The sequence below is a fragment of the Chenopodium album genome, chromosome 5 (assembly GCF_948465745.1).
Source record: "Chenopodium album chromosome 5, dcCheAlbu1.1, whole genome shotgun sequence".
NCBI lineage: Eukaryota > Viridiplantae > Streptophyta > Magnoliopsida > Caryophyllales > Amaranthaceae > Chenopodium > Chenopodium album.
In genome coordinates, this window is record NC_137838.1 from 75782676 (window position 1) to 75791097 (window position 8422).

The following is an 8422-nucleotide window of genomic DNA, read 5'->3' on the forward strand; positions in this document are numbered from 1 at the left end:
CATTATCAACTACTTTATTTGCACGTTAGTCATGATGTGCTCCTAATGTTACTCTCCTGCACGATCAATAATTAAATAAGAAAATTAAAGGGTTTTTTTTTTTTTTTTTTTTTTTTTTTTTTTTTTTAATTATAATTTCAATTCTCCATTTATATGGATTAATTTGGAAAATTTACATTAAAAACAAATTTAACAAGTTCTTTTAATCTGCGATGTAACTAGTTCTAAGATAATTTATACTTGTATTAAAATTTTAGATTTTGTAGGAGTTGTTTGTAAGTGACGTATAGTTATCTAACTTATCTTTCATTAATGAATCCTTTATTCTTCTTGTTAAAAAAAATAGAAGGTGGGTCAATGGTGGAAATCCGGAAAATCGAGGTTGTATTTTACAATATTTTATCTTTTATTAGTTAGTTTTTAACAACATTTTATCTTTTATTAGGTATTTTCTTACAATATTTTATTTAGTTATTTAATAGGTAGGTTTTTTCATGCAAATTAGAGCAAAACCACAATGCTCTTAAACTGTAGGTTTTAATGAAATCAACTGCGAATTCCTAAATGAATTGGATAGAGAATATGGAAAATAGCCAAATTTGTAAACGAACCTGATAAAGAAAAGAGAAGTGTTGGAGTTCTAATTAGAAGTATATTAAAAATATGGCAGCTAATGCGTGCGATGTCATATAAGCTTTTAAGTTAATGTAGCTACTTTGAGCTATTATGACTAACTATTTACTTTCTCCGAATAAGTGGCATAATCAACTTTTGCACATATGCCGATGTACTAATTTGACCTTATTTTTATATAATCAAATATTAAAGAAAATTATATTAAAAGTGATACTCGTATTATGAAACTTTATATTAATGCCTATCTAAAAACATATTTTATGACAAAATATATTTTTATTATATTAGTAAATACTCCCTCCGTCCCCTTTTTATAGTCCCTTATGAGCATTTTTCACGGGAATTAATAAACAAAAGAAAGAATAGCTAAAGTACATTGAAAAAGTAAATTGACATTGGGTATGCAAAAAAGTAGAGAGAGAGAAAGTAATAAAAGTATATGGAAAAACAAAATTTACATGAAAAAGTTTAATTTGCACAAATAATGTTGCAAATTGGGGGGAATTTTGCTAATAAAAAATTAATATTAATTTTTTTGATGCAAAAAAAATTAATATTAATAGTTGTTGGAAAAAACAAATGGGGTGAATATTTTGGGACTAAAGGGACCATCCAAAAGGGAACGGATGGAGTATGTAAATAGTGAAAAAAAAATAGAAAATCAACATCTCTATTCTTCTATCAGAAATTCAGAACGGAGAGAGTACTATTTATGAAAAGACTTCCAATAACTTATTTTATTTTATTCTACTATTAATGCAGTTTTAAATTAAAAATTTGAATAGAATCGGAATGCATGTTGATCCCAAATTCCCAATCGAGAATGTCAATTAAATAAAGAATAAAATCTAGATTTGTATAACCGTAAGTCATATTGAGCTGGATGCCGACGACTAACCAACAATAATTTGTACTTTATAATAATAGGTTGCATGCAATGAAATCTTACTAGTTACTATAAATAGGGTTCGGGTTGTAGGGTTAGAGGCATCCTCATTAAAAACTACTAGAGTTATTAAAAAAAAAAGGCAAATAACTTTTTTAATCTTCTAGTAGTAGCTACTTTACTAAAATCCCAAAAATGGAGGGCAAGAAAAATTATGTATTAAAAGTATTTGTCGTTCTTGCATTAGGTAATTTTATAATTATGCTTCGTAACTATATTTCTAAATTAAAATTGTATTAATTTTGGAATTTTGGTATGTATTGATAAATTTAAATTGCAGTGCAAATGATGATGGTTGGAAATGTACAAGGATGTGCTGGTGTTGGAGAAGGTTGTGGGGCTTTTAATTGGTGTTGTAATGGAGGTTCATGTTCAGATTCCTTGAGTGGAGGTGTATGTGTATATGGTAAGCCTTAGCAAACCCTATTAAAACGTCTATATCGATCTAGCCCTTTGTTATACTCCGTATAACATATATACAGAGTAAAATGTAACATTATATATACTACCTCCGTTACAGGTTATGTGCAACGATTTGACATAAAGCAGAGAGGGAAAATGTCTAATCGTTGCACATAACCTATAACGGAGGTAGTATAATACTCGGTACGTACGTACGAATTGAAGATAGTAATGCACGCTTCTGATGAGTGGGATGTTATTTTTGCAGACTCATTCTCAGGTTGCAAGGGGTTTGGGGAAAGTTGTGGATTTTTTGATGCTCCATGCTGTGGAAAGAGGGTTTGTTCAGCCACCCTTTCGGGTGGTACTTGTTCAGACTAATTACGACGTCCAAAATCTTCAACAATATATTCTCAATTAATCATCATGAGATCATATATATATATATGCTACTGATGATAAGTAGTATTATTCCAGCATTATGTATGTTTTATTTGTCATATTTAAATTGTTGCGTGTATTTCACTTTTATTTCCATTTTAATCCCACTGCTCAAATTGTAATTGTCCTCGGTGGATTTGATTCGGAGTGCATAATAATAAGTTTTTTTAAGTATTAAGCATCGTTATCAATCTTATCATTATTACTAAATTGTACTCCGTATTATTATTACTACTACTATTGTATTTTGTTTGGATAACACATGCTGACATGCACCTTTTTTTTAAATACATTTTATATTTGGTACTCGTTCCATCCCTTAATACAAAGTCTTTTTTTTTTGTTTTTGCACGAGAATTAAGAAAGTTGTAAATTTTGTAAAACTAATAATTAAAAGTTATATGTGCATGAAGGGTTAGAGAGAGATAGAGAAAAAGAAAAAATAGTTGGAAATAATTGAAGAGATAGAGAAAGAAACGGTTGGCAATTGATATTAAAAGTACAAAAAAAAGTAAAGGAAAAAAAATGACAATTCATAAACAGAGGGACATTGTATTTTGGTTTACCTAAAAAGGAAATGAGGTTTTATATTAAAGGATGGAAGGAGTACTATATAAGTATTAATTTAGAAATCTATATTTCCAAAAGAATAAAGGAAAAATACACTTTAATAATCTTAACTTTGGTCAATTTACTTTAAATAATCCCAACTTTCGATTATTCTGCAATGATCCCAACTTTTATATGCATTTTCTTTCTTCAATTAACCCTTTCTCCAGGTTACCGGTAAATAGGATTGAAGAAAGAAAATACATATGAAAGTTGGGATCACTGCAGAATAATCGAATTGATAAATTACTTATATTGCACACGAGACAATTTTCTTATCTTGTAAATATACTGATTAGAACTTATTTGACTTAAAACTTATCATATTCTATCCTATCCTATCCTATATTTTGATTATAAATTTCACAATCTCTAAATTAAATTACCCCACTTAAGTTGCAATATTACCTTTCTGATTCACTATTTCAATTAAAAATTAAGATTTTTTTAAAGGTCATATCATAAGTATACTTGTACTACTTTTCTTCCACATAAATTTATATCCTGAATTGTTCTCACTCCCTACTGTTTTGATTTCCTCCTAATTTTGCTCAACTATGATTTTTTGGTCTTCTTTCTTCCTCGTGCTTTTAGTAAATATTTTGTTTGTATTTTAAGTTTCACGTACAACTCCTAATACCCATGCCTAATGATTCTAGGTTAATGACAGGTGTCGATAAATTATTTTTTTCTTCTAATTTATTTCTTATATTATACACGCATAGCATATACCTTCTTAGCTTGTATGAATAATTGTCCAATTTTTTATCTAGGCCACAAATCTTCGCATCATCAAATTTCAAAATCTATGCACAAATCTTTGCATCAACCAATTTCAACCTTTTACTTCTTCTCTCTCTTTTCTTTTGTTTTGTTTTTTTTTTTCTTCTCCCAACTTTATATTACTCCGTGCACCAGCATGGTATTTTCTGGTGTGTGACAAATGTGTCGCCTTCTGATTTTAAGAGCAATGAGGCCAGCAATTTCGCCACCACCACCACACCATTTCACTCAGATTACCCACTGCTGCTTCCATTCTGTCACCACCAACACCGATATAAACATTAAATAAATTTAAATTTTGAAAAAATTGTTATAAAATACTTACATAAGTCATTTCATTTTTTTCAATAATTTAATTTCAAAAATTGAGAATGGCTCGAGAATTATCCGGTTAGAAATATACAAGTACATTAGTGTTATATTATAGGTCTATGACTAGAGTGCAACTAACAACACGAACTTAAACAAGTGTAGGCATGTACTCCGTAGACCGTAGCACATAGCAATATTAATTGCCAGATTTGCCACTGTGTATTATTCCACATAAACAGAATCAGCATTCATAGCTGTCGTCCGTCAAATCTGGCGGAAGACGAGCAATATATTGTCAAATCTCACAGATTATACATTCATCAGATAATCAATACATTTTCAGCTCCTTAATTCGATCATACTGTATGGTATATGTATATTGTATATAAATATACACATTAATGCTCAACCATTCTAACTTTATTTTAATTTGTCAAACCTACTCTGACGTACTCCTAAGTCCTAATACTCTTATAGATTGAAATACATTTATCAAAATTTCCAAGATTTATTATGAGTAGGTTTATTTCTTAGGCAAGTTGAGTCGAGTTAATTTCATGTTAGGAATCTTAACACTAACAAAACCTGTTTAACAGTTTAAGTAAATGTGAGGTGTCATGTTAACATGATTAAATCAAACGTATTGAGAACCCTCAACAATAACTCAATATTTTCGTGTCCAATTTGTGTCGTGTCAATTTTAGCCAACTCTATCTAATTTCGAATAGGTTTACTCCCAAATACGAAGTACAAATCACAAAATTAAATAAAGTCAATAATAAAAATTTGTGATATTGTCCAAACTAAAGTCAAAACAAACTAACTAAGGAAGTACACACTTCCAACCGAGTAATAAGTACACACTACTATGTTTATTTATTAGGTATATCCGTGTATATATAACTTTGACTACAATATTTCACTAAATTATTAAAATTATATATTGGGAAAAAAATATATGTAACCTAATGCATATAATAATAAGAAGCTAAAAGTGGAAACAATAGGCATAATATATTATCGTGTAAAATGCTACTCCATATTAAATAGGTGTTGTGTTAATATTAAGTTTCATAACATCACTTTTAGCCTTTTAAGCCTGTTCTCTTTACCTTAAAAAAAATAATATTAAATAAAAATAATTTCAGTTCAGTAAAAATAAGTTCAGTTCAGTAAAATTAATTTCAGTTCAGTAAAAATAAGTTCAGTTCAGCAAAATTCAGTTTTATTAAAGAAGAATTATAATAGAAAATCAGTAAAAATAATTTCAGTTCAGCAAAAATAATTTCAATTCAGTAAAATTAATTTAAGTTCAGTAAAAATAATTTAAATATTAGATTCATTGTAATATATACTTTCATAGTACCAACTTTTCTATGATTTACTAATATATAATTACATAAATTAATGGTCAAACATGTGCCTCAGCATGTGTATTTGGTCAAACTGTAACATTTATTAAAAACACGGAGGGCGTACATCTGTTTCATATTATTTGCAAAGATTACATTTTTTTTCTCTACTTTAATTTATGTCAAATCATTGCAAAAAATATGAAATGGAGATAATATTTATTTGAAAAACTTATAGGGGCCAGCAGTTAAGATAATATGCCACGAAATTGGTCCATGGGGGTCGGGCCTCAACCCCCCCCCCCCCCCCCCCCCCCCCGCGCTCCATGTAGCTTCGCCCTTGCTAACGAGTATGTCATCTTTGATTGTGTCAATTACTTAAGAATCAAGTTAATATAAAATAATAACTCTTAGGAATAGTGTGCTAACAATTATACCCTTAAAAATATGTACAAAAATGTGTATTATTTACTTTTTTACCCTCATTAATATGCTTACTCTCATTAATATATTCAATTTTTTTTTAATCATTCAACATATCATCAATAATTCAAAGTTTTTTTAACAAAAAACTTGTGATGCTTTTTTTTTAGAACTTAAAAATCTTAAAATCAAGTGATATCAATATTAATTCACCCTTTCTTCCACATAAATCAATTAAAAGTTCTAAAATAACAATCACTTAATATATGATGGGATGCAAATCAATTAACTGTTACGTTTAATAATGATTTTGAAATAACACGGTTAAACTTTTGAGGGTTTAAAAAAATAATTGTCATAAAAGATTTTGGTGACTTTCTTATAATTCTACAAAGCTACCACTGCACATAGGCACATAAACCAAATAGTACATATTAAAACTATAAGGTCTACCACCCAAATAAAAGGAGTAAATACACACCAATACAACTTCATTCGCTACAAGGTCAAGTGACATCACGCGCGAAGGCCACCCCAATTAAATCAAAACCTATACCTATCTATTAAGAAAACAATCACTACAAGAAAAATCTCTTTTCGTAGCGATTATTTCGTAGCGATTGTACATTCGCTACAATATGTAAGTATGTTTGTGAAATAATTAAGGATGTCGTATCATTTTTACAATCGTCATGGTTTTCCAATATAAAATCGATACGGAAAACATAATAATACATATCAACACTATTTTTACACATTTATATAATTTTGAGAAATCGTATCATTTACAATCGCCAATAAATCCTAAAAATCGATACGAAAAACCTTTTCAACACTAGATATATAAATATTGTTTGACAAAAAATACATAAAATATGTCATAGCTTATTGGTGAAACATTTAATATAAGAGTTTGAGGTTGCATGTTCGAATCTTGTAAAGATCATACGCATGTTTTTTTTTTTTTGAAGAAAATGAGTTAAACATTTATAGCGATTGTAATCGCTACAATAATCACCACGATTGGATGTAGTTTTTCGTATCTATTATTGAGGTCAACCCCAGCGATATTGAAAACCACTACTAAAGGCTAAGGCAACGAGGGATATTGTATCGAATGACCATTCGTTGGGAAAGCTTTTTGTTGCAATTACAATCGATACTAAAGATTAAAATAATCGCTACGAAAAGGTTATTTAATTTTCTTGTAGTGAATTTATTAGAATGTTTATAATAGATTATTAATTAAATAATAAAAGGGGATAAAACAATGAAATGTGAATGACATACACTAACTTTTTGGTGCAGCAGATCAGGCCAAACAGTGCGGCAAAGGTTACCCGAGTTATTTTGTTAGGGGTTACTCGCTCGAGTTATTCAGTCATGGGTTACTCGAGTTACTCAGTCACGGTTTCGGATAGGGGTTACATGAGGGGTTCACTCGGTTAAGGGTTACTTGAGGGGTTACTGAGTTACTCGGTTAAGGGTTACTCCAGTAACTTGGTTAAATTAGGGATTACTCGATCATGGGTTACTCGAGTTACTCGGTCAGGTTACTCAAATTACTCGGTTAGGGGTTATTTAAGGAATTCGGTTAGGGGTTACTCGAGTAATTCGGTCAAGGGTTACTTAAGGAGTTCAGTATGGGGTTAATCGGTTAGGGGTTGCTTGAGGATTCAGTCAAGGGTTACTTGAGGGGTTACTCACATTGGGGCCCGGTCATAGATTACTTGAGGGGTTACTCGATCAGGGGCTCGATCATATATTACTCGAGGGGTTACTTGATCAGGGGCTCGGTCATGGATTACTCCGTTAAGGTTAACTCAAGTAACCCCTGACCGAGTAACTCGAGAAACCTCGGCAACTTGAGTAACCCTTGACTAGGGCTATGCACCGGTCCAAAATCGGACCGGACGGGGACCGAAATGGAACGGAACCCGGAATCGAATTTTTTTGGGGACCGGGACCAGACCGTAATCAACCGGTCTGGGTTCCGGTCCAGTCCTAATTATTCCGGTCCGGTCTGATTTTGGACCAGAATGGACCGGTTACTTTATTTTTTTATTTTTCTTTTTCATTTTAGTATCTTAATATATACATACATTTTTAACGTCTTGTTTTTGTTTGCGTGTTTTCCTATTTTACACCTAGAATTTATAAATTACAAGTTTTGTACCTAAATTTTTTAAAAATTTAAAATTTTCACCCAAAAAATTATAAAAACACACATTCCGGTCCATTCCGGTTTTTACCCGGACCGAAAACCCGGAATCCCCAATTTGTGAGGATCGAAGACCGGACCGGAATCAACCGGTCCGAGCCAATTCCGGTCCGGTCCCGGTCGGTTTTCCGGGCCAGGTCCATTTATGCACACCCCACTAGTAGAAAATGGCTCATTTGCGTCGCTCATTTATAGTGTATTTGCGTCGCTTCTATGAGCGACGCAACCGCTCGCGACGCAAAGTCATTTGCATCGCTCCTAGGCGCGACGCAAATAAGAGTCATTTGTGTCACTCTT

General features: G+C 31.3%; 1 long non-coding RNA gene across 1 annotated transcript; it reads left to right on the plus strand.

Moving 5' to 3' along the window:
• The first annotated feature begins 1607 nt into the window (after positions 1-1607).
• Positions 1608-2425, plus strand: LOC145631104 (uncharacterized). Its single transcript, XR_014112342.1, has 3 exons — positions 1608-1769; positions 1863-1988; positions 2253-2425. It is a non-coding gene; the product is annotated as an uncharacterized LOC145631104 (long non-coding RNA).
• The last annotated feature ends 5997 nt before the right edge of the window (positions 2426-8422 follow it).